This window comes from Prinia subflava, chromosome 4 (assembly GCF_021018805.1).
Source record: "Prinia subflava isolate CZ2003 ecotype Zambia chromosome 4, Cam_Psub_1.2, whole genome shotgun sequence".
Taxonomy (NCBI): domain Eukaryota; kingdom Metazoa; phylum Chordata; class Aves; order Passeriformes; family Cisticolidae; genus Prinia; species Prinia subflava.
Window position 1 is genome coordinate 29,345,357 of NC_086250.1, and position 17,148 is coordinate 29,362,504.

At 40.0% G+C, this 17,148-nt stretch overlaps 1 long non-coding RNA gene across 2 annotated transcripts in view; it reads left to right on the forward strand.

Annotated features, from left to right (window-relative positions):
- Positions 1-17,148, forward strand: part of LOC134550063 (uncharacterized) — a 139,594-nt gene that overhangs the window by 73,791 nt on the left and 48,655 nt on the right. The window contains exons 3-4 of one of the 2 annotated variants that reach the window (XR_010080241.1): positions 2,467-2,584; positions 4,784-4,930. This is a non-coding gene — a long non-coding RNA (uncharacterized LOC134550063). The remainder of the gene's footprint in view (positions 1-2,466; positions 2,585-4,783; positions 4,931-17,148) is intronic. The other variant, XR_010080242.1, reaches the window with a different exon arrangement.

Below are 17,148 nucleotides of genomic sequence, written 5' to 3' on the forward strand. Positions count from 1 at the left end.
GTAACATGGAAGGGGTTGAAAAAAACAAACTTAGGTCAGTGGATGTAGCCTCTGTTTTCTTGTTTCCTTTTCAAGTTTTTGGCCGGTAAGAATGAAATCTTCCTCTAAAATCTGGGGATGGATCAGAAGTGATGCAGCTTCACATGCAGACAGGAAGACAATTACTGTTGAGCAGAGTACTAGGTCATGCTTTCCTTGCCTAAGATGTTTTGAATTTTTTTTAATGTAGCTGACAGATGCTCTTTACTTGCACTCAGCTCTTAAAACTGGCTGCTTTCCATTTCACACAGAGCTATTATTAGCAGAAGCTTGGGAGCAGATCAAATTTGATACACCATGAAAAATTGTGCAAATCCTTGTTTTTATGTGTAGGAAAGCTGAGGCACAGAGAGGCTCAGTGCTAAAGGTTAAGCAGTGAATTGTGTACCAGAACTAAAATTAAACATGAATGTCTCATTTCAGGTTTCCTGCTTGCCTTTTAGCTCCTATAGTTGTTTTCCAGTGCTGTTAACTCCAGTGAAGTGGTTTTGGCTGTTTAAATCTATAGTGTATGTGTTTTCTGTCATTGCCTCAACCTGTCATATTTACCAAAACTGAGTTACTTGGACTACTCACACAACCTGCAAAGGTTAATATAAGATTGGTGTGGTTGCAAATGTTGTAGGAATTATGTCCTTGTGCACAGGATTTTACAGGATGCTTTTTAGTCATTTGCAGGCTACAGCTTTTTTTTTCAATCTGTGGTAAGCCTCTCGAATAAAAAAGTCTTCTGCAGCTAAGTGTATTGCAAGGAATCCGTGTTCTTAGCAGAAAAGAGACACTATCCAAAACAATTATATTGGAAGCTAGGAGAAAGAAGATTTAGAGAATAATATTTAAAATAATCATGTAAATCAAACCTACTGGAAATGCATGTACAGGCTGTATCCCTAGATAGAAAATGTATTTCAGTCAGTTGAAATGTTGACAAATATAATCATTGTGATAAAGCGTCTTGTGTGCCGTTTGTCATGAATTTCAAACAGTTTAATCCAAATTTTAATTTCTGGAATGGAACTTCCATATAATGTTTGTACTACTGTTTGCAATCAAGTCCTGCAATTGTAATGTCACTCTTGATAATGTCTATCAATCTCAGATAACATTATCTGGGAGTAAGTCTGTATGTAAGTGTCCTGTACTTGCTTTTACTGATGCTTCAGTACAGTGTTTAGGCACGTATTTAAACACTCTAAAATACTGGTTAGACATCACAGTCAATTTGGTGTTATACAGTTTTTTGGAAAGTATGTTGGTTTCTTTATGAGGCATTTCATGCTATACATGTGTATCTAGTAAGAGACAGCATCTAAGAAAAGCTTCCTTAATTAAATGAGAATATCATCTGCTGGGTATTAAAGAAGCTCTCTTCTAGTTCACAGAAATTAGATGTAAGAAATAAGAGTTAGTTATTTCTCACAAAAGAGGTTTGTACAATAAAATGTTCTAATATGTTAGGACAGAATTCAAGTGGTTGGTAATATCATGTATTTAGCAGAAGTTTCTTGTGAATTAATTTTTTCTGAAAATCCAGTTTTCTCATTACTGTAACTGCATAATTCCCATGTACATTTCTCAGTGCTGTCTCATGAGCACTTAATCAGTTTTCAGTTCTCCAGGTATACAATGGTAGTGTGATACCTGAGCTATGAGACCACCATAGTGTCCTTCAGGAAGTCAGCTTGGGTGTCAACTCATGTTGTAATTTAGATTCTACAAAAGAATGATTTTACAAAATGGAAAATTCAGATGTCGAAATCTCATTGACTTTCAGAAAAAAGTTGTGAACATAACTTTCCTTTGTGCTTCTTTAAAAACCTGGGTGTGGAGTTCATGTACTGTTGCTTTCTTTCCCCCTTGCTCATATGATCTCTTTCTGGTGTTAATCAGAACAATTGTTCTCACATGGGCTGGACCTGGAGCATGGTGAGTTGTTAAATGGAATGGTGCATGTCATCTGCTCTAAACCATATACAGTATTCTGGGGTAACTGGGGATCAGTTCTCTGAAGTTGCTTTCCTGTTATCCTCTCTGTTTTATGAAATGGGCAGCCTCCTAAGCCTGTCCAAACAAACAGGATGAAAAAGAAAAATACTTGCTTTGATGTCTGGGTGTTGGAGATGTATGTACTAGTGCTTGTTTTTCTTTCCCTGGGCATGATGAAATGGTACATTGTAGCTGCCTTATTTTTCTTGGCTGCTCTCCTTAGTTTCTCTTATGTGGATGCAAAACAATAAAAAAAACCCTTGAGCCACATCATATCTGGGAATTTTTCATTTAAAACATGTCCCAGTGCAGACTGCACCAGAGTTGAAAAAGAAGAATTACAACTAGTTTAGTTGTTTTAATATAAGATTTACAGGAATCAGTCTTACACTGAGTTTTCATTGAGGTCTTACATACCTTTTTGTCTTCCTTTTCTTTCAGGCATTGTTTTCACTCCAGTTGCTTTTGTTGAAGCAATATTCAATTCAACACAGGAAGGGTCTGATCAGCCCCCTTGACAAACAGGCAAGCAGCTACTGAAGGAACAGGGACTTCCTGGGTGAGCTTCAGTGTTGGATCTGAGATGTTGTATGGTTTGATCAGTGTTGGAGTACCTGTACTTGTGTGATTATGTCAGGCTTTCTTATCCTTCTGGTATTTTAAGTGTCATTCTCTGTATTTCTTAACTGTCTCTGTCAACTTAATCTGGTGCTCCTGGCTTCCCATTTGTGTCCATTCAGGGCATCTTCCATTGTGCTGTCAGATCTGTTTGGGCACTTGCACACTTAACAAGACTCAGAATGGATCCAGCTGAAAACAACCATTTATTTTGCAGGATTGCTTTACAGAGAGCCCAGCTCTCTGATCAAGTTTATTGCTTGGTCGCTCAAACATCCTGGCTGGCAGAACAGGGAGGGATCCAGGGTGGAGAAGTTGTTCACACCATGTGAAACAGTGCTGTTGCCAGACAGGAAACCCATGATACTGCTCTGCCCTGAAGTGCTTGTAGATATACTCTGCATCTGATGGAGCAAACACATGTCCTGCTGTCCTTTACCTAGAGCATTCAGTCTTGCTTGATGTTGACTAAAGGGAAAAGAATCCTGGTTTCTGTTTTTAACAATTACATTTACCTTGCTCCCCTGAAGAACCTTGGGGACTTTTGCACAGTCCCCTTAAATGAAAGATGAAGTGATATCCAAGAAATTCGAGCTTCCTGCATTTGCTTTTAGCAGTGGAATCCAGCTACAGGTGATGAGGCAGCAGAGGAACTGCAGGATAATATTGATGAATCTGCTTGGATGCAGTTCCTGAATTTTGTGGCAACTGATATCATGCTAAATGGCCATATTCTCCATTATTCCTTGGTTTCTCTTGTCCTGCTATTTTTTTTTCCACATTAGGCAGAATTGAAGGCCTAATAGCTTTTTGACACTGAAGGATATTTAAAGCTGTAGGCTTACTTTCTCTCTGTTCCATAATCATAATTGGAACTGAAGAAGTGGGCAGATAAAGGGAATCGTCCAGCATCAGAATTATCTTTAATCATTCTGGTCTGTGGATAAGAATTTAAAGATGTGATTAGAGTTTGAAATTACAGAAAGGGAAAAGGATAGAAGATGCATTTTAGCTGCTTACAATAAATGGAATAAGAAGATGGAAGATTGTCTCAAATTTGATTCCATTAATTACTCATCAGATAAGGTAGGAGTATTTGAGTTGATTTAAATAACATTTTTCCCTTTTTTTTAAGTGAACATTTCTAATAAACTAAAATATCCAGCTGCAGAAATTTTATATGCAAATTTCTTTTCCCATGTCAACCTGATCTCTGTGGAAAATGTAGACTTAAGATATGACAAGTAAAACTATCATCCTTAAAGTACAGTTTCTTCCAGGCATGAGATATGAGTCACGGTTGGACTCTGTAATCTCAGACTTCTTTTTCAACCTTAATGATTACATGGTACCAGAGGAGCATTATTTTTCATATATTGTATTTGACATACAAAACATCCTGGATTTATTTTACTTGAACATTTTTAGACACATCTGTGTTTGACTGACTAAGAAAAATATTTGTGCAGGTAACCCAGCTGTATGCCTATTTGTAGTCCATTAATTGATGCATTCATATGTAATTTTTAAACAGCTGATCTTTAGTGACTCCACAAGGACATGTACTTAACACTAGATACCTTTGCAGTTGCATCTACTACATCTGTTCATATTGTCATTGCACAAGTGTGGGTCTCATATTCTTGGAAGGGTTTGGCATTTGCACTGTGAGGATCCCATACTCTGAATTTCTCAATAATGCACTGGCTTCTCAGACAAACTGAAAAGGGAGAAAAGTGTTTCATGCACAAGCTGGCAGATGTAATTTTGCTCATATTAACAGGAAATGACACCTTACATTTGTGATTTATTTTTTTAAGGAATAGGTGGACTTCAGTTTTTTTGTTCCCTTTTAAATTACCAGAACGACTTACTATGGGTCTATCCAGAAGCCTGAGTAAACGTGCAGTTTTAAGAAAAATAGTGGCTGCCTAAGGTTATCCACACTGTTGGGAATGAATTTGAGGCAGCTGTGGCTTTCTTTATATCATGGTAATGGATTACTTCATGTTCAATTTGTGGTTTCCTATACTCCCAGCCTTTGTTTTTCAGAATTTTTGCTCACTATGTGTAATTAGTTCTCCTTGAATGTAGTACTTTGAACTCACAATTTCTGAATTGCATCTTGTGTTTTTTCAAGGCCATTTTGAAGTCTGTTTATCGGCACCGTGGTGCTTGCAACACTGCTCAGCTTGTTTTCATTTGAAAGGTGTTTTTGCTACATTAGCAGCCAGGAGAGTAATGGAAATAGAATAAGATCCATGCACCTGTCTAACAGGAACTCTATGTAAGTACCCTAAGTGTATGAAATTACTTAGAGGAACTTAGTGAAAATTACTCTTTGAAAAGTTTTCCAACTTGTTTTGTGGTCAGCATACAATATCTGTACCTTGACAATAGTCACGTTTGATTATGAACATGTTGTGTGAGTCAGAATCAAAAAGCCTTATTAAAGCAACAGCTGTCATCCTCCAAGGTATCTCCTACAGCCACAGGCAATTTTACCTTCTAACCATCTTAAGAAAGAAATACTTCCTATGTGCTTGTTTTTCAGTTCAGCAGACTGTCTATTGAAAATAGAAGTATTGACAGAAGCAGGTTTTGCTAGAATGAACAGAATATAGGGATTTCTTCAAAGAAAGACGTATTTTTGTTTTTCAAAAAAAGTTAGAAACCAGTCATATAATTGGGGAAATAAAATTCTTCTGCACATCCTAGCCTGCCTTCAAGGCTGGTGGTGCTTTAAAATCCCGATCTCTTCTGCTATTAGGTACTTTGAACTTCGAGGTTTCTAAGAAGAGAATATTGGTTGTTTCTTAAGAAACTGAAAGGAAGTTAGAGCTTTAATGAGTGTGCCTGGATTACAGGATGTAACAAGAAAAGACTAAGTAACCATAAATTCCCTGCTTCAGAGGCATCTTGCAAGATCTTTGAAACAGATCATAACAACTGCCAGAATTTTATTTTTGCTGCTTTGTGGGTGTTTTTTTGGTTGGTTGGTTGGCTATTTTTTTTTTTTTTTTTTAATTTCAGTTTGCAGAACTAGTAGATAGTCAGTATGTCTGATATCATGTAGATATGTAAGGAATAACTAACTTCAATACAAAAGCTGCTAATTGAGCTCAATATTACCTGCAATACAGATTAAGTCATGTAATGTCAGTGTCAACACACTTTCCTCAGTCATAGGAGACGTATCTACTATTTCTCTCCTTGAATGAGTATGTTGATGTCTCTTTTAACTTAGTGGCAGCGGTAAATATCACTGTGAAAAACTGTCTGTTGTAAACAAAGTCTCTTAATGATGAAAAGCTGTTTCAGTTCCTACCTCAGCACAAATGCTCTGCCTCCTTATTTCCTTTCATTTATTTATTTATTTACCTACTTACCTATTTTAAACACCTCAGGTCATGCTGATAGATTCACAGTTAGCTCTTCATGACTTTACTGTTCATGAGTTAAATGACATTTTGAACATTTTCATTTGCTGTACATTTAGAGCATTAGATCCCTGTGTCTCTTTCTCTTCCACTGATAATCCTTTGCCAGAAGACCTTGATTTGATACTACATCAGTGCAGGATCATGGGGTTGCTCTTACGAAACCCAGCAAGATCTGTTTCACAGAATAGTTTTGATTTCTGCAAAGTTTGTTTGACAGTAAAATTAGAGGTCACTTAAGGCTGTTGCTGTGTTGGTGCAGCACAGTGATAGATCAGTTGCAACATTTCCTTGGAGTAAGAATAATTTTTAGAACTACAGTTAACTTGAATACAATAAAAACTATCAAAAGTCTTCAAAGAACAACCTGTGATGAAAGATGATGAAAGAAGGTTTATTTAGCTTGGAGAAGAAAAGACTGAGGGGAAATGTAATAGTCTTCAAGTACCTGGAAAGTCACTTCAAAGAGGGAGAGGGATGAGCCTTTGCTTGTATCCCTCTTCATGGCTTTTGAATGCTGTCTAGCTAGGTCACCACAGACTTATATTATTTCTAGTGGTGCTGTGAATTTATTTGTAGTGTCAGTCAGTACCTGAGCTAGCTGAACAAGAGGAAGGTGTGTTGATGTAGGAAGGTACTGCAGCTGTACCCATAAGGTGTATGTTCAGGTGCAAGGTCCCAGCTTATCCAGCTCATACTAGAACTCATTTGATGGCTTTCTGTTGGAGAGATTGCAAAACTGCCAAAACTTTGCACAGCTGATCAGTAGTAATCTTCCTTATTCCTAAAATAAAGAATGAGGCAGCAGAGGGGGACTGATAACCCTTGCAAGAGCAGGGTGAGAAAAATATTCCTGTTGGGAACTACCCTCTGATACTTTCTTTTCGTCAGGGTCCAGGAGGTTGAGGCATATATCTCTAGCTGCTGGCCCTCATTCAGTGATCTAGCAGTTTTTGTTCTGGTTAAAAATTCTGAGACAGTAGGTAAATTACAGAACCCTGTAGACTTCCACCCCGGCTCTCTGTTTACTGCTGTTTCTCCTTTTGAACGCTGAGAAGTCTCAGAGTTAGCAGCCAAATAGCTACAATAGCATGTTCAAAGTTAGCAGGGTTGTATTTTTTGGGGGGGGAGTTTGTTTTCATTTTTTTTTTTTATCATATATTTTTAAAAGGATATTCTGAATGTCCTGAGAGAACTTGAGCATTTTTTTGTTTTTCAACTCAGCATCCATTTCCAAAGTATCTGCACTCTGAAATCTGCAATCACCAATCACCATCATGTTGCCCATGTATTTAACCCAGTGGGGCTTCTGACTGATTAATCATTTGGTAGATGTCCAACATTATGCCAGCATTTCAGATCTACAGGGTTTAGGATAGGGAAAGCCTTCCCTTATTAGATATATTTACAGAATGAAACAGTCAGCCTTTCTTAAAATCCCAAGTAATTTTCATGCAGTGTAAAAGTTGTTATTCTGTATATATATTGTAGGCTATTTTTGGTGTTCAGACATCTGCCATAGATTCAGGTATGATTTGCCAGCAAGCTTAAGACTACACTGCAGCTAAAAACAGTGATGCTGGCAGCAATATACTGATAAGTTTTCATGTGGGTGATCCAGTTGTTCTGAGTTAGCCCCTGGCTGGATGAGTGCTTCAGGTGACAAGAATGCAGAAGTAGGCATGGAGGGAGGAGCTGATGCCACCTTTGGAGGACACAGTGCACAGCTTGTCACATTGGCTGAGTGTGAAACTTCAGGTTCAGGACCAGACTTAGGTCAGACAGCAGGATCTTTGCCAGTACCACATGTTTTGACCAGTTTCTGTCTTGCACTGGCTGTGCTGTTTGTCCCATTTACCCAACACATTGTGAATTGTTTCTTTCATAAGACCATGGGAACTTGTCTCCCTCCTATTTTTCGAAGTTCCTTTACCTAGGCTGGATGACTGAATGCCTTTACTGTCTGTCTTCCCTTTGCTTTTGGATTGACTTCTCTGTTAGCCTTGAAGAATTATGTTGTTTTCCAGTAATGCATTCTCTTTGCCCTTTCTAATTCTCATGTATGACATGCCATGTTGATTGAAGAGGTCTCAAATTTTCTTCTCTATCAGCATATTAGGAAACATTTTCCTTGCTTTTGCATTTAGCAGTTATTATAGAGGAAGGCTAGAGCATTAAATAAAAGACAAGGGTAGTGGATCATCTTCTCTAACTTCATGCAAACTGTGTCCACTCATGGATGTTTTAAAAATTGTCTTGAGCTGGATTTTCTGATTGTCTCTGCTGACAGGAATCTTAATTACAAGTGACTCTGAGCAATAAGGTTCCACAGGTATCTATTGTCAGACTGGGCAATTGCATTAAGAAATCACCCAAAGTGGAAGTAACTGGAAGGAAAAAGGGAGGCAATTTATTTATCTGTGAGTTGCTACTTCAATAATTTTCTTGTTGTGTATACAGTTACAACAAACAAGTTGCACTCCCTGTGCAGAGCTAAAGAGGACAGCTTTAGAGCCCACTGCACTGTGACTCCATTAACACATACATGAGCTAAGCCTCTCTTGGACAGGTGAGTCCTGTGCCCCTGTCTCCAGCTCACGCTCTCAAGTGTGTCCACGTGGGGTGAAATCGGTGGGAGATGCATCCCTTGAGAACTGACTTGAGCAAAACAAAGGCAAAATCTATTTTTCATCTGCATAAGTTCCTCAGTACTGTTAACTGTAAACCAGCAAAAAACATCTGTGTCTACCAAAAGGAAATGGAAACATGGGGTGGAAGAGAGAGTAGACCCATGAGTGGACCTCTCTCTCAGAGGCAGAGCCAGCTGATCCTAAAACAAGCATTTTTTGAATGATGAATTAAGGCAAGTGATGGCAAGTCTGTTTAAGATGTCCTAAGCAACCTCTGGACACCAGCCCCATCTTTCAGGCAAGTTATTGTAATTCCTAAGTCTTTTAGCTGCTGCTTGTGCAGCTGTGAACTGACCCAGATGAAAAAACAGGGCTTAGATGGGGATTGGGGGGTTCAGTCAGTTTGAAACCTGTTTTTCCTGGGAGCTCCTAAATGTCTGCTCTCATGAAGAAGGGAACAGGACCAGACTGGTGGTGGTGGGAAGAAGGTGGGAGTTGTTTAGGCTGGTATTGACACTAGAGAAAGGAATCAGCAAATTGAAGGAAGCATGCAGTTGTTCATATGAGAAGGGCAGTTATAACTATTTCAAACACCTTTTTTTAAAAAACAATTGGCTTAAATTTCTTTCTCTTGAAATGAAAAGATTTCCATTTTTTCCAGTGTGAAAGCCAAGCATTCATTCACATGTTCTGAGTCTGTTTCATAACTCACATTTTCAGTCACTGGGTTTGTCTTTACTATTTTTAATTTTCTTCTGTAGGTGCTGTGTTTCTCTTGACTTTCTCTACTTAGTCATATATGAGTCTATTTTTTCTGTTTGTTCTTTTTTTTTCTACTTTGTTTCATTCACTGACGCATATGATCTGTTCCATTTCATCCTTGCACTAGAATGATTGGATTCCCTTAGAGGGTGAAAAAAAAAACAACCCAGAAAAAACCCAGGAAAAAAGCTATGATTTGGGAAGTGAGGTTTCTGCTATAATATTTGGCTCTTTACATGTTTGAAATTCTCATTACTAGTAATGGACATACCGTTACATAATGGAAGAAATAGATTGGAATAAAGATCAGGTAAAAGAACAGTGCCCTAATTACTGGTCTCAGTAAGTGCTTCTCTGTAGCAGATAATGCAGCTGGTATTGTTTTTTTCAGGAGGATGAACCACATGTGCTTTCTGTGAGCCATGGTGGTATTGATGTTGGCACTCTAATGACTTGCCATATGAGCATTTGCCTTGCAGTGGTACAAGAGCAATTGGGGCTGAGACTTCCTGGTCCCCAGACCTTGATTTAAACTTCTCCATCTTTAAACATGTTTCTAGTCTCTGTCTTGGAGTTATCTTGCTTACCTATTGAGGAAGCTGATTAAGATGACAGAATGTCATCTTAATGAATGCTGGGAGTAATGGGGCATGTTTACTGTCCAATGGGATACAAGTGCCATTGTCAATGTACTTATACTTGTTAACCAGAAAGTGATTTTTCTTTGAACATCCTCTGTGGGAGATTGGTTTTCACATACTGCATAATTCTGGTCAGCTGAGCAGTTTCCTGTAACAGTGAAGAAGCCAAAATGAGCTTCCATTCCTCTGACACCATTCAGTGTGGATCCATCTTGCCTATCATGAGACCTATCCATGCAAAATAGATGTGTGGTGTAACCATATACTGCTTTGAGCTGTACAGAGTTGGTGTCACACTCTGAAGTCATCATTATTTTCAGAAGGCTTTGCTTGTTCCATCTGCCTAACCTCTCAAAAATATATTAATAATGTTATAATAGGCATTTTATGTTGAAATAAATTCATACCATATTGGCCTTTTTGTTTATCAAATAGATGTCCACCATGATGAGCATTAGAACATAGTGCTCACTAACTTTAGAGAAGAGATTCTTAGTTTTAAATTATTTACCAATATCTTCTTTGTTTCTGTCAGTATCATATAGTCTTCAAGTAATAAATGAATGCTGAGTAGCTCTAAAGAAAAGCCTTTCAAGTGATCGAAATCTTCACCAACAGCAAGATTCCAGCAAAAATGAAGGCAATCTTCCTTTATTTGTCAGTCTCTGTAATTGAGACTGAAGAAGAGTTATAAGTTAGATTTTTCCTCTGGTGGGAGCTATTCATGGTGGGTTTGTTTGTGATGGCATGGCATTATCCCTACTACTGATGTTTTGGTCATGCTCAATTATTTGGACTTCCTGTGCTGCTGATTTTAATTTCACAAGGAGGTACAATGGCATAAGAAGTTGTCTCAGCTGGCACAATGAGAAATGTTTTATGAATTGACTATGACAAAGATTCACTTTTATAGCAACTAGAGAGGCAATGAAATTAACAACTGATCACCTCACTTTTCAATCAGTCTGCACCATGACAGGAATATTACTGCTCAGCTTTGCTGATGAGGGAAGACTCAGTTTCTGGGAGAGATTCTACCATCAGGACCTATCTTCATTACCTGCTAATTCTGCATTTAACCTGTTTTTTTCACTTTCACAGGGATGTAGTGCTGAATCTAAAGCAGCTGTCAGAGCCACACATGAAAGAGTGGTCATGAGCTGCTTTGGTGGCTTTTTGTCAACTGTTAGTGCCAGGTGTCTCACTGAAGGCATGTACTCACACAAAGCAGTAATGAGTCTTCTAACACCTGCCACAAGCCTCTGGGCACTCATTCCAATGCACTGCTTACCTGTGCTGGCTCCCTCTTTGCATCATTGGCCTCAAAGGGGATCCATAGAACCTTGGTGTCTAGTATCCCAACCTGCCTACAGTCTCCTAATTTTAATTCATCCCTAAATTTTAAGCAGCAGAGCAGTGGGCTCTCAGAAATCCAAAAATCTTCATAGAAATTGCTTGACTTCAGGAGCACATCATATGCCTGGTGTCAGTCTGAACAGAAGAGAGCAAAACCTGCTCTTTAGTAATGAAGGAGGAGCACTGAACATCAAGCTGCTGCTGTTTTACCAGAGGATTGGGGATTCTAAAGATCAGTGTAGAAGACAGATAAAGAGGCTGAGCGGGTAGTGGCTGGAAATACAATGGTAAAAAATCCAGTGGTGAAATGGAATTCTCTGGCCTCCCCTGGGTGTATGGGGCAAAGGTAAAGGTACCCATGTTGAACATGACGTCTTCAAAGACCAGTCCACTCAGACAGCCAGAAAGGAACACAGAGAAAGACAGTGGGAGGTAAGTGGCCTTCCCCTGCCTTGGAAAAAACTCAGCTTTGATATATATGTATCACACAAAGACTATGAGCAGCACAGATTAGATTCGATCTCTCAGGGCAAAAAGATGGAGGCAGTTGTGTTTATTCCTGTTCAAAGGACAGTTTGAAACATAAGGTGTTTGCCAGATTCTGCACCTGGGATAGGGCATTCCTGGATGTGTGGAGAGACTGGGGAATGAGAGGCTGGAGAGCAGTGCCAGGGAAAGGGACCTGGGGCTCCTGGTCAGTGGCAAGTTGAGCATGAGCCAGCAGTGCCCTGGCAGCCAGGAGGCACCAGACAGCCTGGGGTGTCCTGGGGGGCACCAGGCACAGCATCGCAGCAGGGCAAGGGAGGGGATTGTCCCCTCTGCTCTGAGCTGGGGCGGCCTCACCTCCAGTGCTGGGGGCAGGTCTGGGTGCCATGATATAAAACAGATATTCAACTATTGGAGAGTGTTCAAAGGAGGGCTACAAAGATGGTGAAGAGCCTTAAGGGGAAGCTGTTTGAGGAGCAGCTGAGGTCACTTGGTCTGTTCAGCCTGGAGGAGACTGAGGGGAGACCTCATCACAGTCTGCAACGTCCTCACAAGGGGAAGAGGAGGGGCAGACACTGATCTCTTCACTCTCATGACCAGTGACAGGAGTTGAGGAAACAGCATAAAGCTGAGTCAGGGGAGGTTTAGTTTGGATATTAGAAAAAGGTTCTTCACCCAGAGGGTGGCTGGACAGGACATGGAAAAGGCTACCCAGGTAAGTGAGTTCATGAAGTGAACCAACCTGAGTTCATGAAGTGTTTAGACAACGCTCTCAGGCACCTCTTGGGGATATCCTGTACCGGGCCAGGAGCTGGACTTCAGTGATCTTTGTAAGTCTCTCCTAGCTCAGTATATTTTATGATTGTATGATATCGAAAGTTCACCTTCAGTGTTCTGTTTGGAAACTGCATTATTGCTCATTTGCCAGTGGTTCTTCTGTTTTCTTCTCCCTTCATCCTGATCACACTGCTCAGACTGTTTGGTTCAGTTATGAGGTGGCAAGGAAGGCAAGTAGGATTTTATTGTTGGGTTGATTTTCCATGTGACCACAGTTACAGCTCTCAGTAGAGTGGCTCTGCTGGGATTGTATATGCTAATTCTCTCAACTAATTTCTGGGGTCCCTTTTGCTTCATGCTTCAAAATAGCTTGCAAATGGAAAAAAAATTAGGAAATCTAGCACTTCACAGCGGGTGAATTAGTTGGTCTTTTCAAAATAGGAAGGATTTATATACAGACTTAAAGCACTGTGTCCACCTCTTGATCAAATCTAAATTGCCAGATGCCTGCATGCTTCCCTACCTGTTTAAATCACTTGCCTATTTGCACAGCCTGTAGGTCCACACATATCAGGCTATTGCCTAGCTGACTTAATTTCTTTCTGGAGAGGAACAAGACAGAATTTTTCACTTGCTTAGACATCCAGACAGTGATTCTGCTGTAAGAAGAGCATCTCTTGTGTCCCTCTGCAGTTTGCAGTCTCTGCCCTGGCACTTAGCTCCTTCAGTTCAAGGTAGAGAAAGATTTCAGTGGTACAAATGGAACCTCACATGTTTTAAATTGCTTTTTTTTCCTTTGATTTTAGTATGTAAGGGTCAGAATCATAGTACAGTACAGCAGACCTAGAGGTCACCATCACATGTAAAAGCCAGTTTCTTTCATTTCTCCCTCTCTTCCCCTCTTTCTACTCTTCCTCCTGTCATCAGCTGCACAATTCTCCCCTTTTCTTTCTTGGCAGTCCTCTTGCCCTTGGTCGGCCAGTTCATCTCACTGAACACACAAACCCCCTCATTCAACACAAGCAAGTAAATATTCTTCTGAAGATTTAGTGAGCCAGAGCAGCTCAAGCTGCCAAGCCACGCAAGAGACAGAACAAGAATGCTTAGAAAGGAATGGTGGAGGAGGCAGCCCACTCCTTGTAGCTGCAATATCTGGCTCTTAGATCTGGCCAGCTGCAAAGTGAAACCTTACCTGAATGGAAGCTTGCAGAAGTCTGAGAAGGGCACAGCATAGCTACTGCTGCTATGTCTTCTACTAATTGACTCCCCACCTCCTTTACTCCAACAACTGTTTTGAATAATCAGAAGTTAATTTTAACACCAAATTGCTTCTCTAAGGATAAGTCCCTCTAAGAATAATTCTTGGCAGACAGAAGATTAATGGCAGAACGAGTAAACAACAGGAGCTGGTGGACCTCAAAAAGAACAAAGATGGGTCTAATGTGTCTTCTAATCCCTAGGAGTGGATCCTTCTCTCTGTTATATTTGCACATACTTTGACCAACTTAGACAGCTATGTTTTTAACCTCAAGGGTTTTCAGTGCACAAGGAAAAAAAAAAGGAGACTTTATTTTTGTATCACACCTATTAGTACTGTATCTAGATACAAAGCAGCAACCCCAGTGCCCCATGCCACAGCCCAAGGATATGACTTTGTCCCACTTTCCAGCCACTCCGAGTGTATTAGAAAAAAATCATTCCTTACCATCTTTGCTGTGGCAGCTGCATGGCTAGCTGGAGCTATGTGCAGCATGGGCAGGTGTGAAGCATGACAGATGTGTTAACATTTGAGAATGTGACCATACTGTGGAAGGGTAGGCTACCACGTGGGGATAACTCTGATTAATTACCTCTGTCACTGATAAAAAAGCTAAGAGAAGGGTTTTGCATTGTGCCTCATGCACTGCACAGCACAATATATGTGTGCTCTCCCAGTACATTATTTCTCTGCCTGACAATTGGTGCTGGGAGAACAAATAATTTGTGTCGCTACTATACTGTAAACTTATTGACTCTTCATGGTGAGCTACCAAAGGGATGAGTACAGGCAAAGTCAACCTTCCATACAGAGCTACCTCCTCCAATCTGGAAGTGGGGGAAGAAGTGCGTGATTGGAAGGTGATTGTATTGAAATGTGTCCCTGCCATGCTGCTGCTGTCCTTGGTGTTTCTGTGAGCAGATTTCATGTATCAAAACAAAAAGTGCTGGTTTAAGTGAAAATTGGCTGCATTTTATGATCTTGTACAGTGCTACTCTGCTTCCAGCCCAATGCCCTTGGAGGATATTGCTGCAGGCATATTTTAACTGCAGGCATCTCTCCTCCACTAGCTTCTCAGCAGACAGGGATTAGGATGCAGTACTTGGCTGAAGCTGTCCTGCTGACAGATCACAGTGACCTTGCTGTGACTTCTGCTCTGATCTCACTGGCACTGCTGGAATTTGACACACTAGAACATGAGATACTGGCTCCATGATGCCACTAATTAGTATCCAGAGCATTGTGTTCCTGCCTCCATCACCATCTGATGGAGGTGGCAGATAGTTCTAATTTAACTTTGCCATGTGATTTAGAAGGCTTAAGTCTCTATCATCAGCTAGTTGATGCCCTTATCCTTTCATGTGGCTGTCTTTATCATATGCAGGTGTAGAGCTTGACACAGGCTTGTATTCCAAGCATGCTTGGCTTCCTTATTGCTGAGTCTTCTAGAATAAAAGAGATAAAACACAATAAATATTTTTCTGATGCATCTCTAGAGTTACACCTTAAAATATTTTCTCTATTTTTCAGATGTACAACAACATAGTAGTTTCTATGCAATATTATTTATTTTTGGTCTGCATAGCTTGATTTTATTTTTATCTAGCAGTAGAAGGTAAGACATAGGAAAAATTCATATTCTTAACCAAAATACTTCAGAGCTTGTTTTGAATGACATTTTTTTTCTTTATAATTATTTATTTTGTCAAAAAATCACAACACTGAATGAAAATATGAACAAACTGAAACAGAAAACAGCTCCACATGGCATGATGTCTATAACACCTTTTCCTCATGGAAAAAAAAAAGACAGTAGTTTTTTGAAGTCCGGTTTTGTCAGTCCTACAGGTTGGAATTTCATGCTGTTAACTTAATTATTAAGGAAGTTTATGACCGTGAAGAATATGACTTGCAAATGCATTGGTATCAAGCGGGGACAAATGACAAATCTGGCCCAGAGGGGGCAAAGGGAGTAGTTGTTAGCAAAAAAACTACCTGACACAATTAACAGAAAAATAAGTTGTGGATTTAAGTACTGCAGCTCTGCCAGATGAAAGTAAAAGTTATTTATTTCTGTCACTGGTAAGGTACCAATGGTTAAATCTGCCAGGAACTTGAGCATTGTCAAAGTGGATTTTGCCTTGCAGGATCCTGGCTCCCCAGGTGGAATTCACAACCCGCTGTTGGACCCTGTAGCTCCATGGCAACCCATGGAAAATGAGGTGTCTCAGTAAGATAAAAAGCAGTCTGCAGCTACATAAAATATCATACATGAAGTGCCGAATTACACAGCAGGTCTGAACCCCACTTCTTTTTCTTGGTTTATCCTTGGCTGTGGGAGTATGCCTAGGCTAAATGAGAATCTATCCTCTTTTCAGGTGCTAAAGTGTGCCCTCAAGTAAGGGTAGATGACCAGTGTTGCCTAAAAGTTAGAGCATGGATTGGCTGTGGATGATTGGGGACGACTCCCTGCTGGGAAGTCTCTTCCTCATCCTCAGTTCAAGGACTGTTCATACCTTTTACACTAAGCTGCCCACATGACACAGTCCTCCATCTGAAGGGTCTGAACTCTTGTGTGGACACAAGAATTTCCAGATCTCAGAAGCAGGGTAAGGACAAGTGACAGGAGAGATTGCAGGACAGCAGAGCAATTGTCAGCACAGGTATGAATGCAACTCACATCCCAGAACTGGTTTATTATAACTGTGCCAGGTTTGTCCTTTCTCTGAACATGTAGTAAGTGACAAAATATAGAAGAGAATTTCTGATAATATTGACAAGTTGAATTAAAGACTGATAAACTATACTGATGAGGCTACTCCAGAATCGAGGTCAAGACGGAATGTTCAAAGAGTTTAATGCTCAGGGCATATAAAAGGCTAAGCTCTCTCTTTTACACTTTCATCTCACTGATTATTTTTAAATTGCCTACAAAACCTGACAAAAAGATCTGAACAAGATAGCTTTTATTGGGAAACACTGAAGATTTATTTCCTGGATTTTATTGGCTCCCTTTTTGAGTACAGATGCATAAAACTGAAGGTTGATTTATTTCTTCAGTAAAGATGTGGTAGAGATCTGCTGGTAAAAATCTTCTCTTTTCCTTGACCTAAGCAACATGACCTAAGTTGGGGATAGAAACTGCCACATCAGAG